The 21,792-nt window shown below is 47.9% G+C and overlaps 1 pseudogene; it reads left to right on the top strand.

Moving 5' to 3' along the window:
* The window catches only part of LOC129852918 (centrosome-associated protein CEP250-like), a 179,088-nt pseudogene that overhangs the window by 138,032 nt on the left and 19,264 nt on the right, over positions 1–21,792 (top strand).

Here is a 21,792-nt window from a genome sequence, read left to right on the forward strand (position 1 = left end):
AAATAAGTTTCATTTGACCCATTAAGAGCCATGTGTTGACATGTTTATGACAATAGAATGACCTTTCATGTGTCACTTGTTACAGGATAGCCAGTGTGTGGAGACAAGAGGAGAGACTGCCGGAGATGCCTGCAATGCCCAGGTACTTGAACCTTGATAGAAAGTCACCAGTACATAATATTCTAAAATAGTCTATAGGTTTATCCATATACTGTACCTCTGCTAGTCTCTTTTATTAGCCTCTCTTCTGTTAGACCCATACTATTTCTCTGTCTGTGTGTAGCTGGTCCAGGAGGAGGCTGGGGTGAGCAGGCTGAGGGAGGAGCTGCGTGAGGTGGGGGAACAGAGGGACAGACTGGCCTCTCAGGTGACAGAGAACCAGGACTTGAGCCATGACCTGGACCTGAGCCATGATCTGGATCTGCTCACTGAGAAACACAAGGCTGCACAGCACGAGGTACTGGCCTTAACATCACTCAACATCTCTCCTCCATCTCTCCTCCATCTGTCTCCTCTCCCTCATCTAACCAACCCTCGTTTTGATGCCCCTTAGCTGGTCAGCTCACAAACAGGCAATCAGAAATGCCATGGCCTTGTATCAGGATGTTTCATAATGGAGGTCGAATACAAAATGTCTTTATCCAGGAACACCTGAAATCAGCTCAGGATGAGGTGAGGCCTGAGATCTAACACATCTCTTTTTAATTAGTCAACAAGGACGTGGTTGTACAGACCTGCCTAGTCTCTACAGCCTTCGAAGATGAGTCCTAGTGCTGCCGGTATATGGAGAGGCTAGTTCAACTCAAATCCAGCAGAATTCCCCGGGGCCCCCCCCCCCCCCCCCCCCCCCCGGTATGTCTCTGAGAAGAAAGCTCAAGGACATGGTGACCTTGTTAGTGTCCAGCCAGCCCTGTACCATGGGACTTAGAAAAGACACCTGACTGTGTCCCATGAACCCTCTGTGTTATTTCAGTGTTTTCTTCTTGAAGGAGAACTTGTGGAGGACCTGTCAATGGCCGTACGCTGTGTTGTGCTGGTTTATTTATTCCTCTCTCTCTGACTGGTCAGATATTTGTTTGCCAGAGTGTCCTTGTGTTATAAATGGGACAGGCCTGTCACTTCAATGCTGAGAGGATGTTTTGACTTCCTTGAAAGATTTTTATTTATTTAATTTTGGGTTGGAGGGGAGCGGTGAATAATGCATTGGGAACCTGCTACATGTACTGTTTTTATCATTAGCATGCAGCCCAAGTTATCTGCAGAATACTTATGAGTGCCAGTGAAATGTTTGTGATGTTATTTATTTATGTTGCCCTCTCAATTATTCATTTGTTTATTTATTCATGGCAGAACTAACTGCAATTGGAAAATTCATTTTTGCTGAAGGGCACATGCCCCCCCCCCCTACATAAAGGGAAGGGGGGGACATCAGGCTTGTTAGTAATTGCTTTACTTGGCGTTTCCTGAGACTCACAGGGAGATGTCATTTAATCTGAGCAGACGGGTGAAGAGAGGGACTGAGGTAGAGAGAGAAAGAGAGAGAGAGAGATGGGATGGGTCGGGTTGAGAGGTGGGGTGGGGATGGGAGAGGAGGGGTGGTGGAGAGGGGGGTTGAGTTTATCACTCTTTTAGCCTACTACCTCCGAAACTGTCCGCTGGAGGGGGCGATGGTTAGGGGGGATACAGGGTAATATCCACATATATTACAGGGAATCAGATTCCACTTCTCCAGACAACAAGCTCTAAAGGTCTGACTACAGGCGGAATAGAGGAGAACACAGTGGTTTTGTGGTTGTCTCTGGTTGTCTCCATGCTCCCCTGCTTTCTCTTCTTGTCTGCTCACAGCACTGTTTTCTTTAATTATATGGACTGGGATTTTGTTCAATTTCACACTTGCGCCCACACATGCAGCAATTGTTTCCTGATAAGGGATAATGTTTCACTGAACATTAAATCATATGTATGTTGTGTGTGTCTATCTGTCTGTGCGCACGCGTGTGTGCCTGCGCGTGTGTGTGTGTGTGTGTGTGGCTGTTAGTGCAGGCTCAGCAGGAGCAGGCCTTTGGAGAGGAGGTGCAGAGGCTGCAGAAGGAGGTGAGCTGTCTCCAGGGCAGCCTGCGTTAGAGAGAGGAGGACATGGAGGCACAACTACAGACAACTGGCCAGCTACAGCAGGAGAGGGTCAGCCTGCTCACACAGGTCAGCTATACACACACACACACACACACACACACACACACACACACACACACACACACACACACACACACACACACACACACACACACACACACGCACACACGCACACACGCACTCACACACAAGCAACATTGTTTACAGTAGCTACTGAAATTATGATCTTTAGAATGATGGGCTTTATTATATAGCTGCATAAACTATACAATATGTATACACACACCATAATCTATATAAACTATACAATATGTATACACACACCATAATCTATATAAACTATACAATATGTATACACACACCATAATCTATATAAACTATACAATATGTATACACACACCATAATCTATATAAACTATACAATATGTATACACACACCATAATCTATATAAACTATACAATATGTATACACACACCATAATCTATATAAACTATACAATATGTATACACACACCATTATCTACATACACTTGGCACTCACACGTTTCTATACCCCCTCAGGGCATGTACAGTATGCATTCACACATATCTGCAGTTGAAGTCGGAAGTTTACATTCACTTAGGTTGGAGTCATTAAAACTTGTTTTTCAACCACTCCACAAATTTCTTGTTAAAAACCTCTACTTCATCACCCTCCCGGATCCGGGATCCTCCTCATCAAAAAAGCTGACTAGCATAGCCTAGCCTAGCCTAACGGGACAGGGATATCATATAATATAATTTTCATGAAATCACAAGTCCAATACAGCAAATGAAAGATAAACATCTTGTGAATCCAGCCATCATTTCCGATTTTTTAAATGTTTTACAGCGAAAACACAATATGTATTTCTATTAGCTAACCACAATAGCCAAACACACAACTGCATATTTTCACCATGTTTCCACCGCATAGGTAGCTTTCACAAAACCGACAAAATAGAGATAAAATGAATCACTAACCTTGAACAACTTCATCAGATGACAGTCTTAAAACATGTTATACAATACATTTATGTTTTGTTCGAAAATGTGCATATTTGAGGTATAAATCATAGTTTTACATTGCAGCCGCCATAAAAAATAGCACCAAAGCAGCCAGAATAATTACAGAGAGCAACGTGAAATACATAAATACTCATCATAAAACATTTATGAAAAATACATGTGTACAGCAAATGAAAGATAAACATCTTGTGAATCCAGCCAATGTTTCCGATTTTTTAAGTGTTTTACAGCGAAAACACAATATAGAATTATATTAGCTTACCACAATAGCCAAACACACAAAAGCATTTATTCACCGCAAAGGTAGCTTTCGCAAAAACCAGCAATAGATATAAAATTAATCACTAACCTTTGGACAACTTCATCAGATGACAGTCTTATAACATCATGTTATACAATACATTTATGTTTTGTTCGAAAATGTGCATATTTAGAGTTGCAAATCGTGGTTCTACATTGTGAATACGTAGCAACATTTTCCCAGAATGTCCAGAGATATTTTGGACACTCAACTAATCTGACCAAAGAACTCATCATAAACTTTACATAAAAATACTTGTTGTATGGCAAATGAAAGATACACTGGTTCTTAATGCAACCGCTCTGTTAGATTTTTAAAAATAACTTTACCACAACATACAGCTTGGGTTATTGTGAGACAGCGCTCACCAACACGGCGGAGAATAGGCATCAACATATTACACAGAAATACGAAATAACATCATAAATGTTTTCTTACTTTTGCTGAGCTTCCATCAGAATGTTGTACAAGGAGTCCTATTTCCAGAATAAATCGTTTGGTTTTAGAATGTCCGTTTCTTCGGTCGAATTAGCAACCTTGGCTAGCATTTAGGCGCGAACATTCCCATCCTCTCTTGGCGCAAAGAACGGAAAATTCCAAAAGTCCCATTAAACGTTGAATAAACTGATAAAACTCGGTTGAAAAAACCTACTTTATGATGTTTTTAATCATATGTATCAAATAAAATCAGAGCCGGAGATATTCGCCGTGTATACCGAACGCTTTTCAGAAGACAATGTCGAGCTCCCCCGCGCGCCGTCGAAGACAAAGAAAATACCGGACCTGTCACTCCAAAAGCTCTTATTCGGCCTCAGATCAAGCTAGACACCCCATTTAACCTTCCACTGCCTGTTGACATCTAGTGGAAGGCGTATGAAGTGCATACATATCGATAAATAAAAGCCAGTTGAATAGGCAGGCCCTGAAACAGAGCCTCGTTTTCAGATTTCTCACTTCCTGTATGGAAGTTTGCTGCCAAATGAGTTCTGTTTTACTCACAGATATATTTCAAACAGCTTTAGAAACTTCAGAGTGTTTTCTATCCAATAGTAATAATAATATGCATATTGTATGATCTAGAACAGAGTACGAGGCCGTTTAAATTGGGCACGATTTTTTCCAAAGTGAAAACAGCACCCCCCCCCATTGACAAGAAGTTTTAACAAACTATAGTTTTGGCAAGTCGGTTAGGACATCTACTTTGTTCATGACACAAGTAATTTTTCCAACAATTGTTTACAGACAGATTATTTCACTTATAATTCACTGTATCACAATGCCATTGGGTCAGAAGTTTACATAGTGTCACGCCCTGGCCTTAGTATTCTTTGTTTTCTTTATTATTTTAGTTAGGTCAGGGTGTGACATGGGGAATGTTTGTGTTTTGTTGGTTTTGGGTGTTTTTTATGGTAAAGGGGTTGTTGTATAGTATATGGGTTTGTGTGGAGTACATGTGTCTAGTGTTGTCTATGTATGTTTAGTTGTCTAGGAGAGTCTATGGTTACCTGAATGAGTTCCCAATTAGAGACAGCTGATTTCGGTTGTCTCTGATTGGGAGCCTTATTTAGGGTGGCCATAGGCTCTCATTGGTTGTGAGTAATTGTCTATGTCAGAACGTTTGTAGCCTGTTGTATGTGCACGACGTTTATTAGCTTCACGATCGTTTGTTGTTTTGTATAGTTTGTATTAAGTGTTTCGTGTTTATTTTTCGTCATCTTTAAAAAATAAAAGAAGATGGCTTACTTTCCAAAAGCTGCGTTTTGGTCCATCAATCCGCCACACGATCGTGACAGAATTACTCACCATTATAGGACCAAGCGGCATGGAAAGCGGCAACAGGACCTACCTACACAGGATTCATGGACATGGGAGGAGATACTGGATGGTAAGGGGCCGTGGGCTCAACCGGGAGAATATCGCCTTCCTCGTGAAGAGCTGGAGGCAGCTAAAGCCGAGAGGAGGCGATATTAGGAGGCAGCACGGAGACAAGGCTGGAAACCCGTGAGTACAACCCAAAAATTTCTTGGGGGGGGCCTTAAAGGGAGTGTGGCGAAGTCAGGTAGGAAACCTGCGCCTACTCCCTGTACTTACCGTGGAGAGCGAGAGTACGGGCAGACACCGTGTTACGCAGTAGAGCGCACGGTGTCTCCTGTACGCGTGCATAGCCCGGTTCGGTACATTTCAGCTCCACGTATCGGCCGGGCTAGACTGAGCGTTGAGCCGAATGTCATGAAGCCGGCCCAACGCATCTGGTCACCAGTGCGTCTCCTCGGGCCGGCGTACATGGCACCAGCCTTACGCATGGTGTCCCCGGTTCGCCTACATAGGCCGGTGCGGGTTATTCCACCTCCCCGCACTGGTCAGGCGACGGGGAGCATACAACCAGGTAAGGTTGGGCAGGCTCGGCGTTCAAGGGAGCCAGTACGCCTGCACGGTCCGGTATTTCCGGCGCCACCTCCCCGCCCCAACCCAGTACCACCAGTGCCTCCTCCACGCACTAGCTATATGGTGCGTGTCTCCAGCCCTTTACCACCAGTGTCTAAACCACGCACCAAGCCTCCTGTGTGTCCCCAGAGTCCTGTGCGTCCTGTTGCTGCTCCCCGCACTAGCCCTGAGATGCGTGTCCCCAGCCCGGTGCCACCAGTCCCGGCACCACGCACCAGGCCTACAGTGCGCCTCAGCCGGCAGGAGTCTGCCGTCTGCACAGCGATGACTGAACTGCCCGTCTGCCAAGCGCCATCTGAGCCATCCGTCTCCCCAGCGCCATCTGAGCCATCCGTCTCCCCAGCGCCATCTGAGCCATCCGTCTGCAATGAGCCTGCAAAGCCGCCCGTCTGCCATGAGCCTGCAAAGCCGCCCGTCTGCCATGAGCCCACTGAGCCGTCCGCCAGACAGGAGCCGCTAGAGCCGCCAGCCAGACAGGAGCCGCTAGAGCCGTCCGTCAGACAGGATCTGCCAGAGCCGCCAACCAGACAGGATCTGCCAGAGCCGCCAACCAGACAGGATCTGCCAGAGCCGCCAACCAGACAGGATCTGCCAGAGCCGCCAACCAGCCATGAGCAGCCAGATCCGTCAGCCAGCCATGAGCAGCCAGATCCGTCAGCCAGCCATGAGCAGCCAGATCCGTCAGCTAGCCATGAGCAGCCAGATCCGTCAGCTAGCCATGAGCAGCCAGATCCGTCAGCTAGCCATGAGCAGCCAGATCCGTCAGCTAGCCATGAGCAGCCAGATCCGTCAGCTAGCCATGAGCAGCCAGATCCGTCAGCTAGACATGAGCAGCCAGATCCGTCAGCTAGCCATGAGCAGCCAGATCCGTCAGCTAGCCATGAGCAGCCAGATCCGTCAGCTAGCCATGAGCAGCCAGATCCGTCAGCTAGCCATGAGCAGCCAGATCCGTCAGCCAGCCATGAGCAGCCAGATCCGTCAGCCAGCCATGAGCAGCCAGATCCGTCAGCCAGCCATGAGCAGCCAGATCCGTCAGCCAGCCATGAGCAGCCAGATCCGTTAGCCAGCCATGAGCAGCCAGATCTGTCAGCCAGCCATGGGCCGTCCCTCAGTCCGGAGCTGCCGTCCCTCAGTCCGGAGCTGCAGTCCCTCAGTCCGGAGCTGCAGTCCCTCAGTCCGGAGCTGCCATTCCTCAGTCCGGAGCTGCCCCTTACCCTGGTGCTGCCCCTTACCCTGGTGCTGCCCCTTACCCTGGTGCTGCCCCTTACCCTGGTGCTGCCCCTTACCCTGGTACTGCCCCTGACCCTGGTACTGCCCCTTACCCTGGCACTGGCCCTTAGTCCGGAGCTGCCATTCCTCAGTCCGGAGCTGCCCCTTAATGCAATGGGGTTAATGTGGAGGGGGGTCATTTGGAGGAAGCCTAGGAGGTGGTTAGGGACTGTGGTGACGTGGGGACCACAACCTGAGCCGGAGCCGCCACCGTGGATGGAAGCCCACCCAGACCCTCCCCTAGACTGTGTATGGTGCGCCCGGAGTTCGCACCTTAAGGGGGGGGTTATGTCACGCCCTGGCCTTAGTATTCTTTGTTTTCTTTATTATTTTAGTTAGGTCAGGGTGTGACATGGGGAATGTTTGTGTTTTGTTGGTTTTGGGTGTTTTTTATGGTAAAGGGGTTGTTGTATAGTATATGGGTTTGTGTGGAGTACATGTGTCTAGTGTTGTCTATGTATGTTTAGTTGTCTAGGAGAGTCTATGGTTACCTGAATGAGTTCCCAATTAGAGACAGCTGATTTCGGTTGTCTCTGATTGGGAGCCTTATTTAGGGTGGCCATAGGCTCTCATTGGTTGTGAGTAATTGTCTATGTCAGAACGTTTGTAGCCTGTTGTATGTGCACGACGTTTATTAGCTTCACGATCGTTTGTTGTTTTGTATAGTTTGTATTAAGTGTTTCGTGTTTATTTTTCGTCATCTTTAAAAAATAAAAGAAGATGGCTTACTTTCCAAAAGCTGCGTTTTGGTCCATCAATCCGCCACACGATCGTGACACATAGACTAAGTTGACTGTGCCATTAAACAGCTTGGAAAATTCCAGTAAATTATGTCATGGCTTTAGAAGCTTCTGATAGGCTAATTGACATCATTTGAGTCAATTGGAGGTGTACCTGTGGATGTATTTCAAGGCCTACCTTCAAACTCAGTGCCTCTTTGCTTGACATCATGGGAAAATCTAAAGAAATCAGTCAAGACATCAGAATTTTTTTTTGTAGACCTCCACAAGTCTGGTTCATCCTTGGGAGCAATTTCCAAACACCAGAAGGTACCACGTTCATCTGTACAAACAATAGTACGCAAGTATAAACACCATGGGACCACGCAGCTGTCATACCGCTCAGGAAGGAGACGCATTCTGTCTCCTAGAGATGAACGTACTTTGGTGCGATAGTGCAAATCAATCCCAGAACAACAGCAAAGGACCTTGTGAAGATGCTGGAGGAAACAGGTACACAAGTATCTATATCCACAGTAAAATGAGTCCTATATCGACATAACCTGAAAGGCCGCTCAGCAAGGAAGAAGCCACTGCTCTAAAACCGCAATAAAAAAGTCAGACTACGGTTTGCAACTACACATGGGGACAAAGATCGTACTTTTTGGAGAAATGTCCTCTGGTCTGATGAAACAAAAATAGAACTGTTTGGCCGTAATGACCATCGTTATGTTTTGAGTAAATAGGGGGAGGCTTGCAAGCCGAAGAACACCATCCCACCCGTGAAGCACGGGGGTGGCAGCATCATGTTGTGGGGGTGCTTTGCTGCAGGAGGGAACTCCACAAAATAGATGACATCATGAGGAAGGAAGATTATGTGGATATATTGAAGCAACATCTCAAGACATCAGTCAGGAAGTTAAAGCTTGGTCGCAAATGGGTCTTCCAAATAGACAATGACCCCAAGCATACTTCCAAAGTTGTAGAAAAATGGCTTAAGGACAGCAAAGTCAAGGTATTGGATTGGCCATCACAAGCCCTGACCTCAATCCTTCTGACTTCAACTGTACATACAGTATGTCTAACCCTCTCATCCCTCCTATTACAGCATGTCTAACCCTCTCATCCCTCCTATCACAGCATGTCTAACCCTCTCATCCCTCCTATCACAGCATGTCTAACCCTCTCATCCCTCCTATCACAGCATGTCTAACCCTCTCATCCCTCCTATCACAGCATGTCTAACCATCTCATCCCTCCTATCACAGCATGTCTAACCCTCTCATCCCTCCTATCACAGCATATCTAACCCTCTCATCCCTCCTATCACAGCATGTCTAACCCTCTCATCCCTCCTATCACAGCATATCTAACCCTCTCATCCCTCCTATTACAGCATGTCTAACCCTCTCATCCCTCCTATCACAGCATGTCTAACCCTCTCATCCCTCCTATCACAGCATGTCTAACTCTCTCATCCCCATATAGGGTTGTAAAATTCTGGTAACTTTACCAAAACTTCCAGGTTTTAAAGAAATGCCGTTTGTAGAGTTGCAAGCTCTATGTAATCATAGCGTGCTAGGAATACGGGGCCAAATACTAAACTTTTGACTACTTTTATTTGTCCCAGTTATTTTGGTCCCCTAAAATTGGGGGACTATATACAAAAACTACTGTACTGTCATTTCTAAAACAGTTCACCCGATATGGATGGAAATCTATAAGTGCTGGAGTACAAAGCCAAAACAACTAAAAATGTCACTGTCCCAGTCCTTATGGAGGTCACTGTATACACAGACTATGAGAAATGACCCTTGGTGTGGCTGTGTGCAGTAATGTGTGCTGTTGAGGAGAAGCAGCAGAGACAAAGGAGTGGGCAGTCAGCGATCCCTCTCTCTTTCTCTCCACGCCATCAACATGCCAGCAGCATACCACCCTGCATACCACTACTGGCTTGCTTCTGAAGCTAAGCAGGGTTGGTCCTGGTCAGGCCCTGGATGGGAGACCAGATGCTGCTGGAAGTGGTGTTGGAGGGCCAGTAGGAGGCACTCTTTCCTCTGGTCTAAAAAATATCCCAATGCCCCAGGGCAGTGATTGGGGACACTGCCCTGTGTAGGGTGCCGTCTTTCGGATGGGACGTTAAACGGGTGTCCTGACTCTCTGAGGTCATTAAAGATCCCATGGCACTTATCGTAAGAGTAGGGGTGTTAACCCCGGTGTCCTGGCTAAATTCCCAATCTGGCCCTCAAACCATCATGGTCACCTAATAATCCCCAGTTTACAATTGGCTCATTCATCCCCCTCCTCTCCCCTGTAACTATTCCCCAGGTCGTTGCTGCAAATGAGAGCGTGTTCTCAGTCAACTTACCTGGTAAAATAACGGTAAAAAAATAAAATAAAAAACACAAACACACAGCACACAGCCGTGGAATTCCAATTAGTATCATTTAATTAGAAGTGGGCAGCCTCTTGGCACAGTTCCTTCATTTATTTGAATCTTGTTTATGCACCTTGATTGTTTCACAATATAGATTTATTTTAATTAGCTAAGATTGATTAAATTGCATTGATTCTGTATCCTTATTCAAATGAAATCCCCATCCCTCCTCCTCCCCCCTGCTGTGTTATTTGTCATAATTAATGGTACAGTCTGGGACTAGGGCTGGGGGTTGTAATAGTGACAGCTTTGACCATTTTGTAATCAAGGCAAGGTTTATCGTTATTTATTGCCTGTGCTGTCACGTTGTGACGTGAAAGGCGTTTTTTGAGTTTGTGGACCTGTGTGATCGATTAAGTTTGGTGACAGAGCTCCTGCTGCATGTCTGCCTGCCGTTCTGTTCTGCCTCAGTCACAAGATAAGATAGTCAGACTGTTCCTTTGTCTTTAGCGGAGAGTTCAGCCTCTGTCCATTCTACGGACAGACAAACAGCCCCTGAAAGCACTGACCTTGGGCGGGGGGCCCAGTGTATCAGTGTGTGTGTGTGTGTGTGTGTGTGTGTGTGTGTGTGTGTGTGTGTGTGTGTGTGTGTGTGTGTGTGTGTGTGTGTGTGTGTGTGTGTGTGTGTGTGTGTGTGTGTGTGTGTGTGTGTGTGTGTGTGTGTGTGTGTGTGCGTGTGTGTGTGTCGAAGCGGCTACAGACGCCATGGTTAACACCAACGCCTCCTTCCCAACCCAGAGCTCTTTTAATGTTGATTGATGACTCCGTTTATCTTCTGCATAACAACCCTCCACCCCCACCCCCCCCCCCCCCCCCCCCCCCCACTGTCCATTTTCCCAGCTCCCGCTACCTTCCACACACACCCAGTAAGAAAATTATATTAGAAACAAAATTAGATTTGAAATGTTATGTCTGACAAGCGACTTGATGAAAGGGTTTCATTGCAGGGCCTGATCCATGGAAGTGTTATGCTAATAATACTGCTAGCCAAGCGATCTAGTTGGAAATTAATCAGTGGTTGAGCTGCGAGAGAGAGAGAGGGTGAGGGAGAGGGAGAGAGGCTGCTCTATAAACACCCTTCCCTCACCTCCTCTCTCTCCCTCTCTCTAGCTATGAATCTCATCAAAAATAGCCATGGGGTGTTGTCTGTGTGATGAGGTTGGGAGAGAAATAGGGAGTTAGAAAATTACACTGCAGCTTAGCACTGATTGATGCAGTAATGTATGCAGCAGGCCAGGCAGGCAGGCAGGCTGTATTATGGATTAGTCTCTCACTCTCACTGCCCCCCACATCAGTCCCCCTCCCTATATCGGTCCTACCATTATTATTATATTTATCCTCTTGTCCTCTTTTGTCTGCATGTATCTTTTACCTCCATATTTGTGTGTCTACACGGTTTGTGATGTCAGACTGCCTCAGTCCATCCTCTCACTTCCTCCCTCCCTCCCTTCCTGGGAGACATCAATGGAGTCTCTAATGGAGTCATTATCACATTTAACTAATTTAAAAGAACACAATTAGCGCTGGGGTCTTAATGATGTTTGTAAGTTAAATGCAAACTAATGTTTCTCTCTTCCTCTCTCTCTCTCACTCCTGGCTTAGAAGTCAGTAAGAACGAAGGAGTAGATTAATCACAGAAGTGTTTTGTGGGTGTGGGTGCGTGTCTCCCAGCCATGTTACAAGTCTGTGGGATTTATTATTTTTACCCTGAGAGCCATCTGTTACACTGCTCCTTATTTTTGTAATGCATCATCAGCCAGGGGAAAACTAATATTATCCCATCTGGGATATTGTACTCTGGAGTGTAGTAATGTAATGTAGAGCTGGTGTCATTAAAGTGCCTCGGTGGAGCTGCAGGGAGAGGAAGGAAGGCTGAAGGAGTATACTGGATCATATCTGTCTGTTCTGTCTGTGTGTCCCCTACACCCCTCATATGTGTGTATACACACACACATATGCACACATACACATACACACACATATACACACATATACACACATACACATACATACAAACATACATATACACATATACACACACACACACACACACACACACACACACACACACACACACACACACACACACACACACACACACACACACACACACACACATTCATACAAACACACACACACACACACATACAAACAAACACACACACACACACAAACAAACACACACATTCTCTCTACACAATCCCTCACTGACACTCCCTTCTGTCTCCAGCGGGACAACCAGCAGGGGGCAGTGTGTGTTCTGCATGGGGAGCTGCAGCGGTGGCAGGTGGAGGCCCGGGCTCAGCAGGAGAGCAGTGAGGAGGTGTCGGGCCTGAGGGCTGAGCTACAGGAGACCCAGGGCAGGCTGTAGCAGTGTAGAGGAACCATGAAGCACCTCCGCTCTGACCTGGACCACGCCCAGAGACAGACCAGGCAGGCAGAGGAGGAGGTGGGTGGGTGGGGGGAGTGAGAGGAGTACAGTACACAGAAAGACAGGAACATGGATTTCTCTTCACTTTAATAAGCAGTAAAGTACCCTCAGTACTGTTCCTGTTGCAGGTTTATGTAAGCCATTATACAGGCATATTGAAGTAGACCACAGTGTTCTGAGAATTTTTGTGTCCCCCAGGCATCTGATAGGGAGAGCCGTCTGCGGGGCAGGAGGCAGAGTTGTCCAGGCTGAGGGCTGTGCTGCAGGAGGCTGAGAGCAGAGAAGCGGACACAGAGACAAGGCTGCAGCCCCTGACCCAGTCCCTGGAGCTGTACAGGGTCAAGTACCAGGCCTGCCTCACCAAGATCTCCCAGCAGGACAGCACTCTACAGGCCCAGGACGAGGACCTGAAGGAAGCCAGGGCTCAGGTCAGCTCCCACGTCATCCTCACCCTGCAGGAACACTAAGAGCTGATACTGGAGCTTTTTCTATTATTTCCAGAGCTTCTATCTGCTAGAGGTTCTATCTGCTAGAGGTTCTGTCTGTTAGAGGTTCTGTCTGCTAGAGGTTCCTGTCTGCTAGAGGTTCCTGTCTGCTAGAGGTTCCTGTCTGCTAGAGGTTCCTGTCTGCTAGAGGTTCCTGTCTGCTAGAGGTTCCTGTCTGCTAGAGGTTCCTGTCTGCTAGAGGTTTCTGTCTGTTAGAGGTTCCTGTCTGCTAGAGGTTCCTGTCTGCTAGAGGTTTCTGTCTGCTAGAGGTTCCTGTTTACTAGAGGTCCTGTCTGCTAGAGGTTCCTGTCAGGAGTTGTTCTTGTATACATCACTTGGCCTGATTTATGAGTGTTAATAGCATGCCTTTTTTATGTATATGTGTGTTTGTGTGCCTGCCTGCATGTCCCTGTGTGTCTGTGTCCCAGGTGGTTGAGCGGTACGAGCATGTGCTGCGTCTGTGTGCCCAGGCGGTGGTGTTGCAGGGGGGAGCTGAAGGCCCACAGTGCCCAGCTGGAGAGCGGGGATGACGCCCTGAGTGCCCTGAGCCAGCACCTCCGAGACACCCAGAGAGACCTGGAGTGCAGCCGCAAACACAGCCAGGAGTGTGAGATGGTCATCAGCACACTGAGAGACAGCACCGCCGCACTGAGACGACAGGTTGGACAGTCAGTCAGTCAGACCAGTTAGGTCAGTCAGTCAGTCAGGCCGATCCTCATCCACAGGGATGTAGCTTGCCAATGACAGACTCGTCCACAGACACAGACAAACCCAGTCACGCTGTGCTGATCACTCCCTTTCCACTACAAACATTAACATACTAGTCCACTCAGTGGTTTCCCCCTAGAGTCAGGCCCACTCATCCTGCTCACTACCCCTGCTACCTGGAACAGTGCCAGTCATGCGGCTAAGTCAAAGCCAGTCAAGTAGTACTAGCACTGTAGTATACCCAACTGGCCTCTCAGGTGAGTGAAGCTACATGCAGGTCAGTTGTCGCGCCACACCTCTGTAGGTAAGGCTCCATCTCTGCTGCTGATCTGTAAACGGGTGGAGTCAGACAGTGTACAACACACTGGGAGTCGGAGGCCTGGGGACCTCTGGAAGTGTTTTCACTGATTCTTATTGATCGGCATCATGGCCCCCATACAGGAGGAAACACAATGAGAAAACACAGGCAGTGTGAGCTCCCTGGACAGCACAGAGCACAGCCGTTAATGGCTGGCAGGAGGAAGCAGAGAGGAGGGGAAGACTGGATTACATGGGCAGAGCAGTGGAGAGGAAGGATTGATGTTTGGACTTGTTTGGGTGTGTGTGGTTGTGTGCATGTGTGTGTGAGACACGGGGTGGTTGACAGCTCCATGCACGGAAGAAGCAAAGTGGAAAATCATGCTGGGGATGCGATATGTGGCTGAAATAATAGCGGCCGTGCCCAGTGGAGCTCAGCGTTTATGTGGTGTGGAGGTGGCTGGAGATGCAGTTGGGCGTTTACCTCCTTCTGTGAGCCCACAATGGAGGCGCCGTTCCCATCACCTCCAGCTTTTATCCCCCCACACCCCACCACCTGGGTCCCTAACAAAACCCTCTCCCACACAGCAGAGCTCCATTGGTAACACAGAGGCTCTCAATCACACACACACAGTATTGATCTCTCCCATCCTCAGCTGGGTCCTTAGAGCACACAGTGCGACACACCACCCGCTCGGTTCAGACTTTTAAGTGATCACTTCCTGCCAAGTTATTTTTTCACACCAGTGTTTCTTTCCCAAGTTTACATTTGTTGTCTGGAAACTGGGGTGTGTGTATGTCTGTGTGCGAGAGGGAGGTAGAGAGAGAGAGAGTCTGATTTCATTTAATGAGCCGATCGCTCTGAGTCTGCTGTGAGACATCAATACAACTAGCTGATTTCACCACCTCTCACTCCATCTTCATCCTGCCTGTAATGGCCCCTGGCTTTATGAACACTACAGACACGCTGCAGTGAAGGCTGTCTGGAAAACATAGACAACAAATAACAACAGTGGGTAATGAGAGGAACACCGTATTCAGATAGATATATTATCCTCATAAACTTAGAGGCCATTTGGGAGTGTTTTATAAGTGCAGCAGCACAAAGTAATCCTGACAAACCACTGACACCCAGTGTGTGTGTGTGTGTGTGTGTGTGTGTGTGTGTGTGTGTGTGTGTGTGTGTGTGTGTGTGTGTGTGTGTGTGTGTGTGTGTGTGTGTGTGTGTGTGTGTGTGTGTGTGTGTGTGTGTGTGTGTGTGTGTGTGTGTGTGTGTGTGTACTCAGACAGACCAACTCATCTGTGAGAAGCAGAATGTGCTCCAGTCACGAGCCATCAGGCCCAGCGCAGACGGGGAGACTGAGGGGAAACGTTCTGTTTGCCTGTCTCTGTTTCATTAGTGTGAATTCACCCAGCACCTCAGCCCCAAACTTAGTCTCATAGTGACCCCCGGCTTGCCTCACCCACAGTCAGACAGGAGGACCCCATGCAGTCTGCCCTTCAACCATAGTCTCACAGAGCTCCAGCCAGTCCCTTCTGTCTCTACCTCTCAACACTCAACTTCACAACACAGGAAGGAAATGGGAGGAGAGACCTACTAAAGTCAACCGCATGACAGTGTTTCTGTACCGGTCTGTCAACAGATATATCTGTGCGCTATGTTTGTTTCTGTGTGCCTCTCTCAGGTGGAGGAACAGGAGGAGAGTGTAGTGAAGAGCCAAGCTGATTTCTCTGTCTACAGAGCCACTCACATCCACTCTGACTCAGACTACGACTCGCAGTTCTGCCCGCATCCAGGAACTACAACAGGTACAGTAGGGGCAGGACACGTCACCTCTTCATGCTGGAGTCCTGCTAACACAACCAGTCACTGTGGCCAGTGAAATCACAGTGGCCAGAGAAAGTCATTGTCTTTAAAACTTCACTCATCAACTATAGTTAGAAGTTTGGTCCTACTGTATGTTCAGTAAGTTCACTGTAGTTCTGTGTATTCCAACCCTGGCTTTAAACTGACCCTAGACAGGAAGTCAGAGCAGCCATCGCCAGACAGACGCCGACCCACACCAATCAAGGTCCATAACAGCCACGGTGACTAATTGTTTGTTATGTCAGCATGCGTGTGCCCGTTTGCCTTTAATGGAGTGTAGTATGGCGATCCATCAGGCTGTCAAGCAGGCCCAGTGTCAGCTGGAGTGGCTGGCATGTCAGAGGAGCGCCCGCGCTGCGCTGACGTGATTTACTGCCCTACTCCCAACACACGCAGCCACCGCTCCCCGCTCCACTCCGACTCAGCCCAGATTGATTACCCAGCCCGGCTGGCCCACGATGCCCGCCATCTTCTGGCAACCTTTTAGCTGCGTTTTATAGATGGTTAGAGCACCTCGTTTGACTATTTATACATCTGTAAGTGGCCATGAAATCTAGATTTGTCTTGACGGGTGTCAGCGTCAGGGGGTAGTGAAACCAGAGCCTGGTGACAACTCGTTATTTGAATGGTCTGAGATGAAGGGGGAGATTGCAGGATCTTCCCTCCGCAACATGGCTGAATTATACTTTTTTTATTTTCACTTAATGTTTACGTACATATTTCACTCAAAGCTGTTGGCTTGTATTTTCTCCACCACGTTTGATAGGGTCTGAGAGCAGTGGGGAGATGGCTGACACACATACACACACACTCTTCCGGAGGAAGAGTGACAGTGACATGTTGACCTGTCAGCTGCCTGCGCTCACACACACACACAACTTATCTTAGGTAAATATGTCATGGCAGCCACACAGTGCAGTTGGCTGGTTAATTGAATAGTTAAAACATCAGTAGGTCTGTGCAGATTGGATGTGACACCTGTCAGAAAGGTGCTCCCCTAACACAGGACACTTCCTCCACACACTGATACTCATGCCATCATGGTGGAAATGCCAAATTAGGGGCAGGCGCTTCACTGAACGCGCTAGAGCAGGTGCGGAGATGTCCTGGGGGGTGGAGGAGGGCGAGGCATTGCTATGCTGGGTCTCTCAGGTGAGGATGTGGAAAGCCTTGGGCTTAGTCATAGGTATGTGACAGGTGTGTGTGTGTGTGTGTGTGTGTGTGTGTGTGTGTGTGTGTGTGTGTGTGTGTGTGTGTGTGTGTGTGTGTGTGTGTGTGTGTGTGTGTGTCTAGGCATTCTCCCAGACCTTGGAGCAGTGTGCCCAGGGTAGCCAGGACCTCAGTGTGTGCCAGTCAGAGGTTCGTCAGCTGAGAGAGAAGGTGTCCAGACTCACCCAGCTCAAGGACAACACTGTGGCAGGTGTGGAGGGCATGACACAACTCAACCAATAACTTTGTGTTTATGATAGAATACATAAAGGGTTTATTTTTTACTGCATAGTGTGGGTGTATTTGTGTGTGCCTGCTTGTGTGTGTGTGCATCCATGTGTGTGTGTGCTGCAGAGGTGCTGCGGCTGCAAGAGGCTGGGAGGCAGGCTGGAGGAGGTGAGAGCTCAAGAGCAGAGGGCTGCCAGGCTGGAGCAGGACCTGCAGGCCGCCCACAGATAGTGTGCCAAGAGACAGCAGGTACACACTGCGGCACGATGCCAGGCCAGGCCCCATCACCTCCAACATGCCTGGAGGATAGGATAGAAAGACCTTGCATACACCTACTCACTCAGAACTTCAGGAAGTGTAAAACACGCACACACACACATAAATAGAACTCTCTGGATAAGAGGATACACACACAGGAGTATACACTACCGTTCAAAAGTTTGGGGTCACTTAGAAATGTCCTTGTTTTTGAAAGAAAAGCTGCTTTTTTGTCCATTAAAATAACATCAGAAATACAGTGTAGACATTGATAATGTTGTAAATGACTATTGTAGCTGGAAACGGCTGATTTTAATGGAATATCTACATAGGCGTACAGAGGTCCGCTAATCCAAGTTTTTCATTTTAAAAGGCTAATTGATCATTAGGAAACCTTTTTGCAGTTATTAGACTGGCCAATAAAAATAAAAGATTAAGATGGGCCAAAGAACACAGACACCTGGCATATGGCTTTTTCTTGGCAACTCTGTCTAGAAGGCCAGCATTCCGGGGTCGCCTCTTCACTGTTGATGTTGAGACTGGTTTTTCTAAGTGGCCCCAAACTTTTTAACGGTAGTGTATGTTCACACACACACTCACACTTTGACTGAGCCTTCCCTCTTTTCCCTCCCAGGCAGTGCAGAAGCAGGATAACCTCCTGAGGCGTTCGAAGGCTGACCTGCTGGAGGCCCGGGAGACTCTGAGGAGTCGGGATGTGGAGGTGGAGCGGCAGGCGGCTGCAGCCATGGGCCTGGAGGCTGACGTCCAGAGGGCCAGGAGAGAAGGACAGCAGAGAGAGGCAGAGTGTGGCTCTCTCAGGACCCAGCTGATGACCCTCAGGGAGGAACTAAAGGAGGCCCAGGGATGCTGCAGGGACACGGGTAGGAGGATTACACAGTCCTGGGGGGTGGGCTGGGAGACTGGTGTCTATAAAGCTGGACTCGTGTGTAGTCAGGTACCTTTGTAGCTCTCTCTCTCTCCCTATTTCTCTGTCTTGCTCTGTCTGTCTGTTTGTCTCTGTCTCCTTCCCCCTTCCTTGATGGAGAAGAGGTTCTAAAAACAGTTAAAAGCAGTAGAGGCATGAGGAAGAAGGAATGAGAGGGATGCTGATGGAAGGAGGGAAGGGGAGAAAGAGGAGAGTGACATGGTTGTAGTGGCAGCAGCAGCAGTGCAGCCTCTAGGGCTGACTTTAATGAGCAGTCTGAGACATTCACCTGTTTACGTCCTGCCTGCCCCAGAAGCCTCAGCAGCTAGCCAGCAATGAAACAGCCCATCAATTCACAGCCTGGGGCCTTTTGTCTGACACACACACTCACTCACACTCACACATGCATACTAACGTATGCATATGCACTCAGAGGGACCATCAAAATAAGAAACAACGGAACATGCATGAATGCAGAAGGAGGGCAAATCAACACACAAGATAACAGATAAGATATGTAATATAATAGCATTGTTGATAGTAAATGATCAAAATATGTTATGTGTCTATGTTTGTGTCTGTGTCTCAGCCCAGGATCTGGCTCGTCAGGAGGAGAAGGTGTTGCTGGGGGAGGGGTGGCAGCATCGGTCACAGGAACACCTGGCAGAGCGGGTGGCAGAGGTGGTGAGGGCAGAGCAGGCCCAGAGGAAGCTACAGGCAGAGCTACGCACCTTAAAGGAGAGACTCCGCACCACAGAACATGAGCTGCAGGGCTCCAGGTACTCTACATGGCTTTGGGTTCCCTAAAGCACTCTGACTGTCTGTCTCTATCTGACTCCAAGTAGAGGTCTGCGCATGACTGATTTATTCATGCCATTCCCACCCGCACTCACAAGCTTTTCATACCGCACCTATTCGCTCCCGCTGGCTTTCTGTCCGACTCCCACCCGCTCCCGCAAGAACTGGTCCCGAACCCGACCGCGGTCCCGCAATGTTATTTTAGGCGTATGTGATGCAGCTAGCTTGCTAGCCATGGTCCTAGCAATTTTGTGCTCTATAGTCAATATCAGAATGTCCAAAAAATAACCTAAGAAATAGGTTAAATTACCAGAGATTCTCACATTCTCCATTATGTTAGGCTATCAGTATTACTGGGCTATATCAGCCAATAGGTTAGAAGTAGTTTGAAGAGAGCAGAGTTGGAGAGAGAGCGGACACTTGCACTTTCTCTTGAGCTACGTTTAATAGCCTACCTTTTAGGAGCGGGATGATTTTCAGACTGTGACAAAATAATATGGGGGATTCATATATATTACTAGGCAGTGTAGTAAACTATAGCCTAATTATATTTATGAAGCTAATTTCCTTGGAAAGAGAAGTGCCCCGTGCTTCTCCACCTATGCATAGGCTACAGCCTACTATTAAATTGAGACCAAACGCGCACCTGATCTCACACGCCCAACTAGGAAAGGTATGGCTACTGAACTTGAAGCAGCAAGAATGATGACAACTGACACTTGCACTTTCTCTTGAGCTACGTTTTGCATATAGGATATAGCTATACCTTTTAGGAGCGGTACGATTTGTAGGCAGATACAAATAAGCGAGTAATCAATATTTATTGAAAAGGAAAAAGGCAGAATCCTCACCATGGTATTTGCGCGTTGTGCCTTTTCCTTTTCAATTGATCACATTTTTGGATTGCACCTTGACTCACGATGGTTGAGCTCCCTCCGCTTCTTGCCATTATTATCAATATTTATTTACAGACGCTTGTAGTAAACTACAGCCTCATATTTAAGTTAATTTCCTTGGAAAGATTTGGCCGCAGGATGAAAAATGACGAACCGTGACTCAATGATCTCTGTCGGGACCTGCAGCCCTCCACCGCCAAGCACACAGCATGACTTCATGTCGTGAACCCTGTCTTTAACCCCAATCCTTCACATTTCACTGAGCCATTAGTTCAACAGTGACTTGAGTATTTTCTGATTGCCATGAGTCTGTAAGACTGTCTTATTCCCATTTAGATCCAAACTGAACCTTTTGGCCAGTAAGGCCACAGTGTCTTAATGACTCAGGCAAGCCTCTCAAACAATCACTCTAAATAATGCCTGTGAAAAAAATGTGATCTGATGAAAATCTGATGTTAAATGTGTTTAAAAACCCACTGTGCCTCACACACACTCTCAATCTTGTCTGTATCTTAGTGGCTGAGAGAAAGAGAGAAAAGTGTTATGGCTTTGTGACCCTTGGCACGCTGCCTACCCCGCTCTCCCCCTCCTCCCCCCCTGTCCATCTGGGCTGTGTGTGCGCCGGCCGCTCGATAGGCGGATCATTCCAGGTCGGGGCCCTCTTGTGAAATAAGATGTTTAACTGGCCAGGAGAAGAGGGATGGGAGCGTCTTAACCAGCACCTTGCCAAAGGTCTCCTGTTCAGTCAGCCGTCCTGCCGCTTGGAGTGCGCCCGCCGCCTGCCAATAGGCATTAGGGAGGATTTAGTAATTAAGTGATAGGCTGAGGACTAAATTGGGTGTTTGTGGGCTGGCGAGCCACCCAGAGGTCCCCACAGCCATGCAGATAGGGGATTCTAATTGCCAGGGATATTGATCAGCCTGGCGAGGAGGGGATGCAGGGGATTCACAAGCCATCGATTTGCTGTTACTGCGGCTGCCTTGTCAATGGGAGAGGGAGGTGAGCACTGAGAAGGCTCTGGGCCCCCCCCTCCACACACACACACACACACACACACACACTCAAACACACTCACTTCTGGAAGGGCTTTACCCCTCAACTCCCGCCCACCTCCTCTCTATATCTCTCGTTCTCTATTTTTCTTAGACTGTCTAAAGGTGTTGCTTATCGGATGGGTATTGGCAGAGAGGAGCGGAAGCTCCTTGGTAGAACATGTCCCTAGGGAACGCCACCTTCACACTCTGCTCTACGTACAGTATACGTTTCTCCTTCACACTCTGCTCTACGTACAGTATACGTTTCTCCTTCACACTCTGCTCTATGTACAGTAGAAGTTTCT

The sequence above is a fragment of the Salvelinus fontinalis genome, chromosome 4 (assembly GCF_029448725.1).
Source record: "Salvelinus fontinalis isolate EN_2023a chromosome 4, ASM2944872v1, whole genome shotgun sequence".
NCBI lineage: Eukaryota > Metazoa > Chordata > Actinopteri > Salmoniformes > Salmonidae > Salvelinus > Salvelinus fontinalis.